Genomic DNA, 16,039 nt, shown 5'->3' on the forward strand with positions numbered 1-16,039 from the left:
TTCAGCTAGCAAGTGGGCAACTGGACTATACTGTTTTTAATGGATATATAATTTAGCCAGTACAAAGTTTACTAATTGATTTTTCAAGATATATCATGTATCTTTAGTTTCTCTACATCAATCTTAATCTGACTTAAAGCCCCCATCTCATGTGCTGGTGGAAAACTCAGTCTCACTTGGTCATTTTTCTGTCTCTGCTTTTTCTTCCCTAGACTTTTAAGAGTAGCCCAGATATCATCCCTGGAATACACAGCTTTGGGAGATCTAGTCAACTTCATCATGGTTACCCCTAGTGCACTGCGTGGTTCTGCATGGTTCTGACACAGCTGGAGGTTTCATTGATTCAGTGGCATACTTAGATGTAGGAATCAGCTCAGTCCTGGGTACACCTGTGTCTAGAGAACTGCATCCCTCAAAGTTCTGCTACCTTTCCTAGGACTGGAAAGAGGCTCTTTACATTCTTACTACGCTGGGCATCTTAGATCTCTGGGTTCCTCCCTCCTTCTCTCCCTCCCTGAATCCCTTCCACCTTTATTTCTTTCCCACCTTCCTTCCTTCTTTCCGTCTCCAATGTTTATTGAGTGCCTATTATAAGTTGGCGCTAGCCTTTGTGTTGGGGACAGAGGTGAAACAGACAGAAACTCCTGCCCTCAGAATGCTCAAGGGCAGAGAGGCACAGAGAGATAGACAACAAATAAAATCAATGAGTTATATGGCAGCTTAGCAGAGTTTGGAGCTACAGAGAAAGCAAAGTAGGGAAGAAGGGTGGGTGGTATTGGGAAGAGGTCAGGGTGAGCCGTGCATTTTGCTCAGAGGAAAAACAAGCAGTAAAACAAACTGGTAGTTATCTGAAAGCAGAGAGTCCCCAGCAGAGGGAAATGGACCTGCCACTGCTGAGGGTGAAACAGCCTGCCTGGTGTGTGCAGAGAACAGCAGGGGTCTGGACTGGAGATGGGACAGATGGCATTGGGGCAGATCAAGGCTCACCTTTTGTTTGGGGTGAGATGGAACCCATATGACGAATCTGGCTGATGAATGGTGTGATCTGATTTTCATTCTAAAAGGCAGGTGGGTGGATTGTTTGGTTTTTGGGTGTTGAGTTTTTGTTGGTGGGAATGCAAGCTGGTAAAGCCTCTCTGGGGAAGAGTATGGAGGTTCCTCAAGAGGTTAAAAATAGAGCTACCATATAACCCAGTAATTGCACTACTAGGTTTTTACCCCAAAGATGCAGATGTAGTGAAAAGAAGGGGCACATGTACCCCAATGTTCATAGCAGGAATGTCCACAATAGCCAAACTGTGGAAGGAGCCGAGATGCCCTTCAACAGATGAATGGGTAAAGAAGATGTGGTCCATATATGCAATGGAATATTACTCAGCCGTCAGAAAGGATAAATACCCACCATTTGCATTGACATGGATGAAACTGGAGGAGATTATGCTAAGTGAAATAAGTCAAGCAGAGAAAGACAATTATCATTTGGTTTCAGTAATATGTAGAACATAAGGAATAGAGTGTAGGACCACAGGGAAAACTGAATGGGAAGAAATCAGAGAGGGAGACAAACCATGAGAGACTCCAGGAAACAAAGCGAAGGTTACAGAAGGGAGAAGAGTAGGGGGATAGGGTACCTGGGTGATGGGTATTAAGGAGGGCATGTGTCGTGATGAGCACTGGATGTTAACGCGACTAATGAATCGTTGAACACTGCATCAAAAACTAATGATGTACTATATGTTGGCTAACTGAACATAATAAAAAAAATAAAAGGCAGGTGGGGAGTGCAAAGGGCAAGAGCTGAAGCAGGAAGACCACTTAGGACGCTTTTTTTTTTTTTTTCAATAATAGTTCCTTTCCAGTATTGGGGCACCTCCCTCCGCTGTCCCTCCATTTAGGCAGCATCCCCACCTCTTCAAATGTGCTTCTGCCTCCTCTTCCTCACTCACGGAAGGCTGGCTGCACTTATTTGGATGAAGACACTTCCCTGCAAGACAGGAAGGACCCCAGCACCTGCAAGCACCTCTGAACTGGTCTGGCCCCGGAAATTAGGGTGCACAGAGGCTCAACTGACCTTGGAGGGGGGGTAAAAGTGCAAAGACCAAAACAGAAACAGCGCCATTCTTTTGGACTATTTCCCCACAGAAGCAACAAAGCATTATCATCTCAGCAAATATTCTGCCCCATAGGCCTTAAGCGTTAACAACTGCTCAAAGTAGGTTGGGGTACCTGAGACTGAAGAAGGAGGGGTTGGGAAGAAAACAATCCATGGAAGTGTGTGTGTATGTGTGTAGGTGGGTGGGGGAATCTTCTAGCAATTAAGGTAGAATATCTGGGGGTGGGCGGAGGTAAAGGTAAAACCTTTCAGAGAATGTTGCCAGATAAAATAGAGAACATCCAGTTAAAGTTGCATTTTAGACTGACAATGAATAAGGAGTGTGCCACAGATATTACATGGGACATACTCATACTAAAAAGAAATTCAAATTTAACTGGCCGGGCTGCATTTGTATTTGCTAAATCTTGCAGCTCTGATCTCAGATGGTCTTTGAATGAAGCCACAGTTGAGAAATGTAGCTTGATTCTCCAAAACGGTGTGTCCTCCGGACATGGAAGCGGGGAAGGAGCAGTGTGGTGTCCTTGGGGGAGGACCACTATGTGAACAATGGCCCAGCTGGCAATGGCCTGGCCCATTTTGTGCGGAGAAAAGGAAAGAATTGCATTCATCATGTGAGCTTGCCTCGCCAGGTGCCTAGCGTGTAAAAAGTGAGTCAGAACCATTGCTTTACTTCTTTCTTACGTTCTCTTCATCCTGGGGAAAGACATATTTGTCAATCACCAGGGCTAACGTCAGTCATGGCGTCATTTATTTGTCTTTACATTGCATTTTCGACTTAATTTGATAGTTGGGATGTAGTTATTTCATGAAAACATCCTCCCACTTTTCCCCCTGGGCTTTCAGGTGGTGTAGAATAAATTAAGCATCCACATAAGCCTTGTTGACACAAAAGGGAAGTTTTGGACTCAAAAGCCCCCAGATTGAGAAAATGAGACTCAAGAAGAAGGGGGGTAGCTCCCTCTCTGTTATCCAGGCAGGGTCTCCCAGGGCTATTCATTGCGGAGGGGCGCAAACAGCCATACCGCAGCCTGGTCGCAGTCATCCACCTACCAGGGAGCCCGTTCCTAACACACACGTTTCAGATATTTCCTGGTCAGGACATCCGTCCTTTAAATACCTGACCTACAGCACGCATGTGTGACGACTTTATTGTATTATGTGTTCTGGCTCCATGGACTTTTCTTTGCTCCAGCGAAAACTATTTTAGTGGACTCTCTTTGGACTCATGAAAATACTCAGAGTTTGAAGGAAAGTCCCTGAAGGGTCTGCCTCCTTAAATTTTTCATACTACCAGGAAATTGGGTTTCGTACATCTTCCACTTTGCTCCACTTTGGCTGGGTAAATATTTATTGAATTCCTTCCAGGCTGAGCCCCTGGACTTGGGAGGCAGCAGGGGATAGTGGGAAGGTTGTGGCACTTATCTTGCGCAGATAGGGATTGGAATTCAGGTTTCAAAGGCACTTCCTCAGACGCTACCTCACTTCCAGTATCCGTTAGGATGTCAGCTCTAATTTTAGTCCTAATAAGGCTAATCCTCATATTAGACCACTCCCAATGCAAGTACTTGTACTAATACCGTTGCCAGTTGCAATAGTGACAGCGATTGCAGTAGGGTTACCCATTCTAATACTGTGTATCAGCCAGGGTTCTCCAGAAAAGCAGAACCAATAGGGTGTGTATATCCAGAGAAAATAATTTATCTTAAGGTATTGGCTCACAGTTATGGAGACTGGCAAATCCTGAATCTGCAGGGTGGGCCGGCAGGCTGCAGTCCCACGAGGGGCTGATGCTGCAGTTCGAGGTCAAAGGCCATCTGCTGGCAGAATTCCCTCTTGCTCAGGGGAAGGTCAGTCTTCGTTCTAGTTAGGTTTCACCTGATTCAAAGGGACCCACAACATTATGAGGGGCATTCTGCAGTTACTCAAAGTCCACTGATATAAATGCTAATCTCATCCATAAACACCCTCACGAAAATATCCAGAATAGCATTTGACTGAATATCTGGGATCCATAAGCCAGCCAAGTTGACGCATAAAAGTAACATACTGGTGTGGATACTAATATTAAAATGCATCATATCAGGGTTCCACCAGAGAAACATAACCAGTAAGAAATGTCTATCATCTATCTATCTATCCATCCATCCATCCATCCATCCATCCATCTACCTACCTGTCTGTATATGGATATATACATATATAGACACAGAGGGAGATTTATTGCAAAGGACTGGCTTACACCATTGCGGAGGCTGGCCAGCCAAGTCCGAAGTCCACAGGCAGGCCATCCAGAAGTATATGCTGGGGCTCTCAGGCAGACGCCAATGCTACAGTCTACAGGTGGAATTTCTTCTTCTGGGAAGTCTCAATTCTATATCTTCGGACCTTTCAACTGGCTGAATCAGGCCCATCTGGATTATTAGGATACTCTCTTTTACTTAAAGGCAATTGATTATGAATGTTAATCACATCTACAAAACACGTTCAAGCAACACCTAGCTTAGTATTTGATTGACTATATGGATACTGTAGCCTGGCCAAGTCGACACATAAAACTGACCATCACACACATAGGAAGCAGTAAGGACATGACTTGGCACAGAAATGCATGCCGTCATTTCTAGGTAGGGTGGTGAGAGATTCAAAGGCAAACCATGTATTAATCCTTATATTAAGAAGCTTATGATATAGTAGAAAAGGTATGACTAGGGAAGCCTGGGTGGCTCAGTTGGTTAAGCCTCTGCTTTCGGCTCAGGTCATGATCTCAGGGTCCTGGGATTGAGCTCCGTGTCAGGCTCCCCAGTCCCCTGGGGAGCCTGCTTCTCCCCCTCTCTCTGCCCCTTCCCCTACTCATTCTCTCCCTCTCTTTCTCTCTCTCTCAAATAAATAAATAAATAAATAAAATATTAAAAAAATATAGGTATGGCTAGACTCAAGTATTTATACAAGGTAATAAGCCAAACAACAACATATATTTACTGAACCATCAGAAATGTACCAGCCCCTGTGTTAAGAGCTTCGCGTAGGCTTTCTTGCATCTCATTTTCATACTCCGTGAGATAAATATTATTTGTATTTTGCAGCGGAGGAAATGGAGTCTCCGAAAGCGTAAGTTATTTGCTGAAGGTCACACAGCTAACAAGTCCCAGAACGAGGACCGCCACCTGGGTCAAGCCAGCCGTCTCAGCCAAGAGAGAAGGAACAAGTTTGGTGGGAGGGAAGCAGAGCCCGTGTTGGGTGGTGGGGTCAGAGACCCGAGAGTCATGGGGGTGAGTGGTGTCCAGCCAGGGCTGCCCAGTGCGGAGGACCGGGTGGGTAGACCTGACGGGGAAGGGCTAAGAGAGAGCAGGCGAGCCACAAGGAGGGAAAGACCTGGACAGAGGACACAGATGTGGGGCCCCCGGGGGTGCCAGCTGCCGTGCCCTCTGGGGAGGGGGGTGAGAAGGGACAGTTGCACAGACAGGAAAAGCACTAACGACCTGAGTCTGGTTTCCGGTTAACAGTGTCCCTCCAACCCCCCCGCCCCTGAAGCATGAGTAGAACCAGGAGCCCGGGAGGCAGAAACCATTGGTGCTATGGCCAATTAGTGTTAATGGTAGTGGTGAGAAGAGGAAGAAGAGAAGGTAAGGGAGAAGAAGGAGGGAGAATTCTGAGGTCACTTTCCTCGCAGAGCCTCTAATTTTTGTGGCTCATTTGTAGGAAAGCGAGCTTAGGTGTCGTGCTCCTTTAACTTCTTGGGACACGTTCTCATTGTTTTCTTAAGTCCCTAAGCCATAAGGAAAATCACGGAAAGAGGGAGGATTTGAATATCTGAAAGCAGCTAGTCCAACTTGGCTGGGGCATTTTTTCTGGGTGCAAAATTTATAAAATGCCTTGAAAGTATTTTCCACGGCACATTCAGTGACTTCACTCAGCCTCGCTTGGACGGTCTATTTTGGTTTTGAGTTCATAAAGCCCCTCTCTCTCCCCCTCGTCTCCCTGCTCAGGTTCACGTCCAGATAAAACAGCTAACTCAAATACGGTGAAAAAATACAAGCCCCTCGTAGCCTGGCTGTTCCTGCTGCGCCCCGAAGTGTGCCTGGGCGGTGAAAGGGAGAAGGGGCGGGGCCGGGGGAGGGTGTTTTTCCGGCGCGAGTCAAGGGGGCGGGCACCTTCGGGAGCGCGGAGGGGGAGCCCGGCGCCCGGCTGCAGGGAGACTCGGAGAGCTGGAAAAGCTGCCAAAGTCAGCAGCTGGAGTAAGTTGAGTAAATCAAGTTAAGAGGGAACGGGACAAGATTTTGGAAAAGGAGAGAATACACGGGTCAAACCATTAACCAGACCTGCAGGGTTAAGATGATGAGATATAAATTGACTGGTATTTCCTGGGTTTAGGAAAGGAAGTCTGGATGGGATTTATATCTGGTCCTCTGGCTCTGCTGCTCTCTGGTACCTCCCTGCCCCGCCGCCCGGCTGCCCAGTGGGCCTCAGGTGTGGGGCGTTTAGAGCAGGATGGGGAGCACGCCAGAAAGCTCTGGGTTTTGCAGCTATAAATACATTTATCCAGCCCGTCATCCTCAATTAGTGCTGGAGTGCTCACAATACAGCGCTCTTCCCACAGGCTGTGTGGAAGACCGCACGGGCCTCCCAAACCTCTCTTTTCTGGCTTCGCATCCTGACAGATACCTGGGGGACACTGCCCTGCCTCTTCCGGAGCCATGACCGTGAGGAATAATGGCCGTGGGGGGCTCGTGGAGAGGGCCTTGGGCCTCCAGGCAAGTCCGGCGGTGGATTCGGTCTCCAGGCATCCTTCTCCCTCACCTGGCTCGGCTCTGCTGGCTCAGATGTTGATGGAGGAGCTGCGCCCCAGTCTGCGACTTCGGGAAAGGTGACCGGGAGGTACTTCTGTACCAAGCTGTTGTTGTTTTCCTGAACCTCCTAAGCATCCTGTGGGAGAGGTAGTGGTGGTTATTTGTTCCATCTGACAGATATGAAAAGCGAGGCTCGGAGGGCTTGGGCGGCTCCCGCATGACCACACGAGCCACGTGCAGCAGAGGCAAGACTGTGAGGTTGATACAATGATCCCCATTTTACAGACAAAGAAACTGAGGCTTCGAGAGACTAGCAAAGTCACACAAGGGCACACAGCGAGTGACGGAGCTAGATCTTAAATACAGGTCTGTCTCACTCTGCGGCATCAATGACCTCCACCTGCTCTGAAGACCTGTCCTCCCCACTGCTATCCCTAGAAAGTCCCCCCAGAAAATGCCTGGTGAGACCTTGGGAATTGGGGAAGATGGCTGCTTCCTCTCCTCTCTGCACCCCACACATAGAGTTGCTCTGGGCTCTACTTCTCACGATCATTCTATCCATGCATTCATCCATCCATCCTTCCATCCATTCATCCATCCATCCACTCAAAGAATCGCCCGGTGCTCCTTGTGTCAGGACCTGAGTGGGGTGCTTGGAACACACCTGTGAATAATCTCCATCCTCGACCCCCATTTTTCCTTATTCTCAGGATCTCCGCCCCTGGTTCATTGCTGATCCTGTCAGCTTCGCCTCCAGCCTGGAAGCCATTCCTTCTCTCCCCTCCATGGCATCATCCTATCCTAAGACCCTATCTTCTCAGAATTTGCCTCCCGTTTGTTTCCTGTGTCCACCAGTCCATTCCACACATAGCAGCTGGAGCGGGTTTTTAGAAAGCTAGATCAGATCACTTCAATCCCCTGCTTCAGATCTCCTGGTGGCTTTTCATAGCACTTGGAAAAAAGACAAACTCCTTACCACAGTGGGTAAGACCTTTCATAATCTGGCCCCCATCAGTCTCTGAACTTATCTCCTACCATTGCTGCTCATCCTTTCCCTCCTCGAGTTCCAACCACACAGCTTTACTTCTGGTCTTCCCATACCCCAAGGTCACTCCTGCTTCACAGCTTTGGCCCACTATCCCCCTGCCGGGAAGGCCAGGTTCTGGGACTGGCTCCTTCCCATCAGTCCTGTCTCAGCTGTAACGTTGACTCTCTTCTTTAAAGCATTTCTTGGCACCCCACCTGAATAAGTCACCCTATCTTTCTCTGCTATCACTTCTCACTCTCTAGTAACATTTTTAATTTGTTTATTTTCTTTCTCCACCATTAGCATGCAATTCCACGAGTCTCTCTTCTCCACTGTTGTGTTCTCAACACTTCAAACAGCACTTGCATGAGGTAGGCACTCAGCAAATGTTTGTTGAACAAATAATATGGATAGATATGATCCCCGACCTTATGGAGCTTACAGTCTGGTGGGGGGGATGAAAACATTTAAGTGTATATTAATATTTCCAGCTGTCTGATGGATCCCTTGATTTCAGACCCTCTCCCTAATTTTGACCCCTGCACTCAGCAGCTGCCTTTTATCTCCGTGCTCCATCCTGGCTCCTTGTCCACACTTCAGGGGAGAGAGAGAACAAATATTTTGATTGGTCTGTTATTGGGAGAGACTGATGGTGATAAAATTTTAGAATGGAGAGTTCTGTTATCCTTGTTCTGCAGCACATTGAAGATCTGAACCTTGGTCTTTTGGGAGTTCCAGTTCTGCCCTCTGGAGTCTAACAGTCTGTGTTCAATGTCTTTTCCCATTTTGAACTAAAATTTTGGATTATCCAGTCAAATGTAGAGAATATAAAATTGTCTGAAATCCCAAACATCAGATATAAGAGCTGTTAATACGTTAGTGTTTTCTCTTCCCATATTTTGGGTACACAATGTATAAATCCATCCATCTCTGTCTGTTGATCTAGAACTTTTCCCAAATTTGGGACCATGATGTAAGCTTAAAGTGGCATGTGTGCAAAATAGGAAGAATCCATGAGGAGAGAGACAAGCACTATGGGTGCGCAAGCCCCGTGGGACCTGTAAGCCACCGTGAGAAGGTAGGCTTTGTGCTGAGGGCAATGGGAAGGCACTGGAGGATTTCTTTTCAAAGATTTATTTATTTATTTTAGAGAGAGAGCGAGCATGAGCAGGAGGCAGAGGGAGAGGGATAGAGAATCCCAAGCAGACTCTGTGCTGAGTGTGGAGCCCGACACGGGGCTCGATCCCACGACCCTGAGATCACCACCTGACCCGAAACCAAGAGTCAGATTTTAACTGACTGAGCTATCCAGGCACCCCCCACCCCAGTATGGGAAAATTTTGAGAAAGGGAGTACCGTGATGGGGATCATGCTTTGGACAGCTGCTGGCTATGTGCTCCCCGCACCAAGGCAGGCAGGAAATTGGGAGGCTGTGTTAGTGACCCGGGTATGAGAAGGGGCATGCAGAACAGGGGGACATATGGGAGTGGCAGAGTGCTGAGGGCTTGCCACTGGCTTGGATATTGGGATGTGGAAGGAAGGGAGGGATTCTTGTCTGCCGAGGCTTTCATATACTGTTGCTTTCGGTATCCTAACTATTTTAAGAATGGCATCTGATTAAAGATACATTCGAAGGCATCAGAAAGGGTTTACAAACCTAACGGACAAGGCTAGAAACTGAGCTGCAATAGCATGATATATTGCCATGATTAATTGCTTTCATAAGAAGAGATGATGACTGTTTGATCACTTCATCTCAAGGAGGGGGAGGTGCCCAGGTGTCAGTGAGTTTCCTTCTGTCCAAACAAGAATGATTAACTTCAATTATGGCTGCCTTTGGAAAACTGTGCAGGTCTTTTAGCGGATTTTAAAGTATTTCATTTAGACATTTTGGAAAAACATACATCTCTATTCATAGCAATGGTTACTGTTCTGATTTATAAGTTCTGCTCCACTGTAAATCATTCAAAACTCAAAAATTAAATTTTATGGCATAACACTTTGATGGCTCTATGCCTGAGCAAAGGGCAGGAGGGATGCAATTTTTCTTACTACCAATTACGATTGGACCTCTTTTCGTTGTGTCTTTTTTTTTTTTTTTAATAGAGCAGATGGTTCAAGTCCCGTATTCAGAGAGAGCAGTACACTAATGCTCTGTTAAGGAAAACATTCAAAATTTGACTTTTAAAAAATGGTATGCTTTTCATCATCAGTTCAATCTTATTTAGTTTTAGAAAAATGTATCCTAAGCATGCTAAAAATTTAATATAAATTCCCGTGTCTAAAGCATAGATGAATGTCTGTGGGCCTTGGCCATTTAATTGCCTGAGGTGCAGACATGAATTATTCAGTTATACTTCCATGAGCAGGAAGGGCTCTTCATACAAATGTGCTCGCTCTTTCTGACATCGCTTGATTCCGTTTCATATATTCCCTCCCTCTTCATCTCCTAGGAGGATGGGATTAGTTTGGTTTCTTCATTTGGGGGATGCGAGAAAGCCACGTCTACTGAACAACCACTGTGTTCCAGGGCCTGGGGGCTCTAATGAGCTTTCTGGAATCTTCCCTACAATCCTTCATCCTCCTAGTTTTACAGATGATAAAAGAGGGTCAGAAACAAAGCGTCACACTAATTCCAAATTCATGGAGTTAGGATTCAAACTCAGAGCTCTTTGGGGCCACCCTGTACTATTTCCTCTTCACCATGGAGGAAAAGGAAACGGGTCCTTGTAGCCTGTGTTCTCACACTCGGCTAAAGACAGCACATGTTCCTGCCTATTGGCCCAACATGTAATACGTGATGATTCCTCCCTTTGAAGAGTTTTGGTGTTATTTACTATCCAAGTAGTTATAAGAAAGAAAAGGAAAACTGGGGGGGGGGGAAGTGATTTCATAAGTATTCACTGAGCAAATTCTGGACACCATGCTCGTTGGTGGGGAAGGTTCCTGGGGGTGAGTCACATGGGTATGGAACAGTCCCTGCTTCCAGGAGCCTGTCAGAGGAAGCTCTGAGTGCAGAGAAAATGCAGCGATTCTGTGACAGGGGCTGGGGGCAAGAAGGTGCCCAACCACGCGGGGAGGGAGGCCTTATGGAGGATGTGGCCTTTGGACTGGGCTTTGGAGATACGTAACATTCAGAGAATGAGAGCACAAAAGACAGGATTTCTGGCTCAGGACCAGCTAGAGACTGGTTTGCCCCTTAGTGTTTGGGGTGGGGGTGGGGCATGTGTTTATCTGTTCCCTTATTTACAGCCTTTGTTCCAGGAAGAAGATTCTGGTAGTCCTTGTCTCAGAACAGAAGGCAGCTCAGAGCCTGGGGGCTGGGCTCAGGGTTCTGTCCTGGGGGTACATGGGGTGTCTGGAGAAGCAGATTCACCTGGTGAACTCTGAGGTCAGGCACAAGAGGAGCCTGAGTCCCAGCGTCTGGGGCTGAGCCAGAGACCCAGAGAATGGTACCAGTTTACCCAGTCCTGGGCATAGGTAGCTTGTTTTGTTGGAGCTTAGAACCACCGTTAGATCTGTTGTGAGAAAAGATTTCTATAACTCTCCATTGCACGTTGATATAGCTGGAAGTATTCTGCATGAAGATAATCATCATCACGACAAGCTCCACACTGCGTTACAGAGCCCAGCGGTTCCAGCTGTGCACGTCTCCTGCATCCATCCGTCACTTAGAGCCGAGCTCGAGTTTGGGGAGGTTTCTCCCAGGCAGACCCGTGTCCCTTCATTTATAACCCTCTTTGCTCGAGAAAGGATTTACAAAGATTAGATGATATTTCTAGAGACGATAAACATAAAAAGAAGGGGGAAATTTAAGCCACAGAAAAAAGTAAGGAAAGAGGATGGCACCATGAGTAGGGTGGGAAAAGAAGAGATGTGCCTTCACAGCTCAGGCTTCTGTAGGAGGGAAGGTTACTAGTTTGGTACTACGTCTGTGGCCACTGATGACACCGTTTCGTCTGGTTATTTGATATGATACTTATCGTGCTCAGTGAAAATGTTATTTTCCACGTACCCATCTCATCCTCCCTGCAGACTGGGAACCCTTTATGGGCAGGGCCCATGGTGCATTCACTTTTGAACCCAGTGCCTTACACATTAGAGGGATTGAAAGAAAAATGACTGGCTAAATAAAGAAGTGATTTTGACAACATAAATAGTATCAGTCCCAATTTACAGATGAATTAAGAGAAGAGGTGGGTCCAGATCAGGAGCAATGCCTTTGGACTCCTTTCCCAGTGCAGTGCTGGATCCCAATGCGTTTTTTTTCTTTGTTGTTTTGTTTTGTTTTGTCTTTTTTTTTTTTTTTTTTGTCCTTGTGCAGCCTTTGCAAATTCTGTAAATGTCGAAGAATGAGGTGTTCCTCAGACCAGGCTGAGCAGCCCTTGGGACGTGTTTGCACTTGGCTGAAATGTGCATCATGCGCCGAGCGGCCCTTTGATATTTTCATTTCCTTTTTGGTGTTTCTTTTCTTAGAACTGAGAAGTTGGTTTCTCTCAGCCTTTGTTCTTTTTCCATAAACACAGCATTGCCTAATCGCTTTCCGCTCATGACCATCACACCAAATAGCAAATATTGAAAAGGGAATATCAATGAGTCTGTGAATCATGTGGCATTTATGCCGAGAGTCTTCTAAGAACGCCCATCACAGAGTTCTGCAAGTGATTAAGGCTCTGCTGTGGCTATTATCTCTTCAGCCGGATTTGGGAACCTGCTTTGACTGGGATGACTAGAAACGCCCTTACACATTAAGTACCTTGACACAATGGCCTGTGGCGGGTGAAGTATTACAAATAGTCTCCATCTCCAGGTTCGATTCTTCCAGGAAAATATCTGGATTCTGGGCTGATGCATCAAAAGTGATTTTCCATGAGCAGAAAACATGGTGGAGATTTTAACCTTTGCTTTATACATTCCGAGCAAGGAACATATCCATCTTTTTGTATTCTTAATGCAAAGGAAGTATTTATTTTATGAGGACTATTAAATGGGTTCCCTTTGCAACGTGCTTTCTAGGACACAGACCATGTATGTTACATAAAACAGACATGCTTCCCTCCCAGGGGAACCTCTGGTCTTCTTGCTTTTCTTCTCACCTCTCTGAGCTTTGATCTTGATGGAGAGATGCTTTTGCCTCTAGCTGGAAGATTCATAAATCTGAGGGGAGGAAGAGGTTGACTTCTTGGCTCTTCCCTCCTTTAGAGACTCATGTTCAATTTATCAAAGGCCTCGTCTCTAAGAACACGCCTGTAACACCTCAACATCCTTGTAAGGTTTCTGTGAGCTTTTCCCCTCTGCCCTTTTGGTTTTTAAAGGCTGATGCAGCTTCTGGTATGTGGGGGGATTTGTGAAGTTAATGGGATACTTCTAGGAGGTTCAAGTTTCCGCCAGAGCGTCTAATGGTGAGGTAAGAGGAGGGTTTACTCTTGCTACAGGGGACACTTGAAGCTGAGATAGGACAGGATAAGTGTCTGTGTCTTCTACATTAGGAGATCTCTTTCAGGCAGTTGTCCAACAGTGTAGCCCTAGGACAAGGAATCCACAGACTCCTGGCTCTGGAGTTTTACCACTGAGTTTCAAACACCTCTCACAAAGGCCACTGAAGTTTAGAGCCCTGGAATTAACAATAAACAGGTTTATTTTTGCTGACATTCCATTTTTCCAAGGACATCAGTAAAACTCTCCAAAGTCAGACATTGTGCAGAAACATTCCAGTTTTCTCCTTCCCCTTGTTTTACTGAACTTCCTCTTCTCTTAGGCTATTAGGTCCATCTGTCCCTTAGGCTGGCTTTTGTATCACCCTAATTCTGAACCAGGATGCCTTCGGTTTTGTGGAAGCACAGGTATAGCAGGAGAATTTTGAAGCCAGACAATTTTGGTCCAAGTGTTGACTTGCCATTTTCTAGTTTTGTATAAGTTACTTAATCCTCCAGTTTTCTTATCTAAAGAGGGGGTTAGTAACCCTAACTTTGCTGAATGGATGAATGAGTTAGCACATGAAAGCATCGACACAACAACCTGATGAATGCCACTTTTTGCTTCCTATGACATTTAAGAAACAAATTGAATCCAAGGAAGGTCATCATCTGGTCCGTGTTTACAACCATCACTCAGGCTGCCATGTTTAGTGTGCACTGGAAGAGTGTATTAGTTATCTATTGCTGTGTAACAAATGATCAATTGGTGGGGTAAAGTGATATACGTTATTGCCTCACAGTTTCCCTGTGCCAGGTATCCAGACATGACTTAGATGGGTCCTCAGTGTCTCTCATGAGACTACAATCAAAATGTCAGCTGGGGCTGAGGGCTCATCTGAAAGCTCAAATGAGTGAAGATCTGCTTCCAAGTTCATGGGACTATTGGCAGAATTTGATTGTTTGCAGGTTGTTGGACTTCAGACCTCAGTTCCCTGCTGGTTTTCATCTGGAAGCCACACTCAGTTCTTCGTCATATGTCTCTCCATGGGGCAGCTCAAGTGTGGCAGTCTGTTTCAACAAAACCAGAAGGGTGAAAGTCCACTAGGAAGAAAGAAGCCAGCGTCCTGTGTAATCTATTCATGGAAGTGACCACTCATCATTTGCTGTGTTCTGTTGGCCAGGATCAAGTCACTCAAGGAGATGAGGTTATACAAAGGGAAAGGATGTCACCAGGAGCTGAGGATTCTTGGAGGGCATCTTGGGATCTATGCCCCACAGAGGGCATCAGTTAGAGGTAGATAAATGAATGGTGGAAGAGTTTCAGTAGTTAAGTAAGGGATGGTGGTCAGAACAGGATGTGCTGGTCCAAGTGGATGGAGATACATGTATTTGTCATCTATTTAGGAGACAGAGGAGATGGGAATGGTAAGTAGGGGTAAATGTAACTTCCAGGTTACCAGCTTACTCAGCTGATGATAAATGGTGGTGAGAATCTCTGAGAAGGGGAACCAAGGAGGTTTTAGGGGGCAAAAACAATGAATTTACTTCCAGTTGTGTGTTTTAGAGACTTCTGCTGTCATCTTTATGCGGGGCTGGTCAGCCCGGGGCTCACTTCTGTTCCAGTACAATTTTATGCAGAATTCTATGGCATGAAACAATTAAAAATGTAGTTGCTCTGGTTGAATCTAGAATGGGGATGCATGGGAATAAACCCTGCTAAGACTTCTCCTTACTTCTGCAGCAACTCCATAGGTACCATATCGGTTTTGTCTTTGAATATACTGACTTGGAGTTTTAGCCACTCCATAAATCATTTTCTAATTAACATGGAATATATATATATATCATATATATATGATATATATATGATATATATATATAATGGATATCCCATAATATGGGAATTACATGGGATATATAAATACATATATATATATGTGTGTGTGTATTTCAAGTAGTACATAAATAAGGGAGAGTACTGAAAATTTGTAAGGTCTTGTGTAATCAGCAAATATTGAGAATTTGTCTGCTATAACACAGCCTTTTCTCTTCTCTCTGTGGAACCACATGGCAAATAAGTCTAAATTTATGTGACTATGACTGTCTCTACCTTCATTAGTCCTGTGACCCTAAGGAGACCATAGCTGTCTGGAAAGGAGATTTAAAACTATAGCCTCCACTTTCTTGATCCTGACTGTAGTTCTTCTATCCAGCTTTAGCATTAGTTCCTAGATTAACCTTTGTGTAAAGACTTCTGAACTCTTCGTGTAGTTCTGATCGGTAGAAATGGTTTCCCTACTATTATTTTGGTGTGTCAATCGGTTACTGCTGTATAAAAAACAACACAAAATCTTCATGCCATACAAAAAGAAGCATTCATTTAACTTGTATATCTACAGGTCGGCTGGGGTTTGGTGACCTAGATTGGGTTTGGCTTACTGGTGCTAAGCTACAGGTAAGGTCAGGTCTCCTCCATGAATCTCAGCCTCCTTGAATCAGCGGGCCACCCAGAGTGTATTTTTCTCATTGCGATGGTAGGGGGTGTGAAGGCACACCATATTACTTTAGCACATGTCAAGTGTCTGTTTATATTCCACCTGCTAACATCCCACTAACCAACGAAAGTCAAGTGTCTAAGCCCAAAGTTATGGACAGGAAAATATATTCCCACAGACACTCGAGGGAGGGTGTG

At 45.6% G+C, this 16,039-nt stretch overlaps 1 long non-coding RNA gene across 1 annotated transcript; it reads left to right on the top strand.

Moving 5' to 3' along the window:
• The first annotated feature begins 6,344 nt into the window (after positions 1 to 6,344).
• Positions 6,345 to 13,718, top strand: LOC103658307. The gene is made up of 4 exons (XR_567119.2): positions 6,345 to 6,980; positions 8,234 to 8,301; positions 8,877 to 9,008; positions 11,497 to 13,718. It is a non-coding gene; the product is annotated as an uncharacterized LOC103658307 (long non-coding RNA).
• Positions 13,719 to 16,039: the final 2,321 nt, after the last annotated feature.

The sequence above is a fragment of the Ursus maritimus genome, unplaced genomic scaffold, assembly GCF_017311325.1.
Source record: "Ursus maritimus isolate PB19 unplaced genomic scaffold, ASM1731132v1 scaffold_8, whole genome shotgun sequence".
Lineage (NCBI taxonomy): Eukaryota > Metazoa > Chordata > Mammalia > Carnivora > Ursidae > Ursus > Ursus maritimus.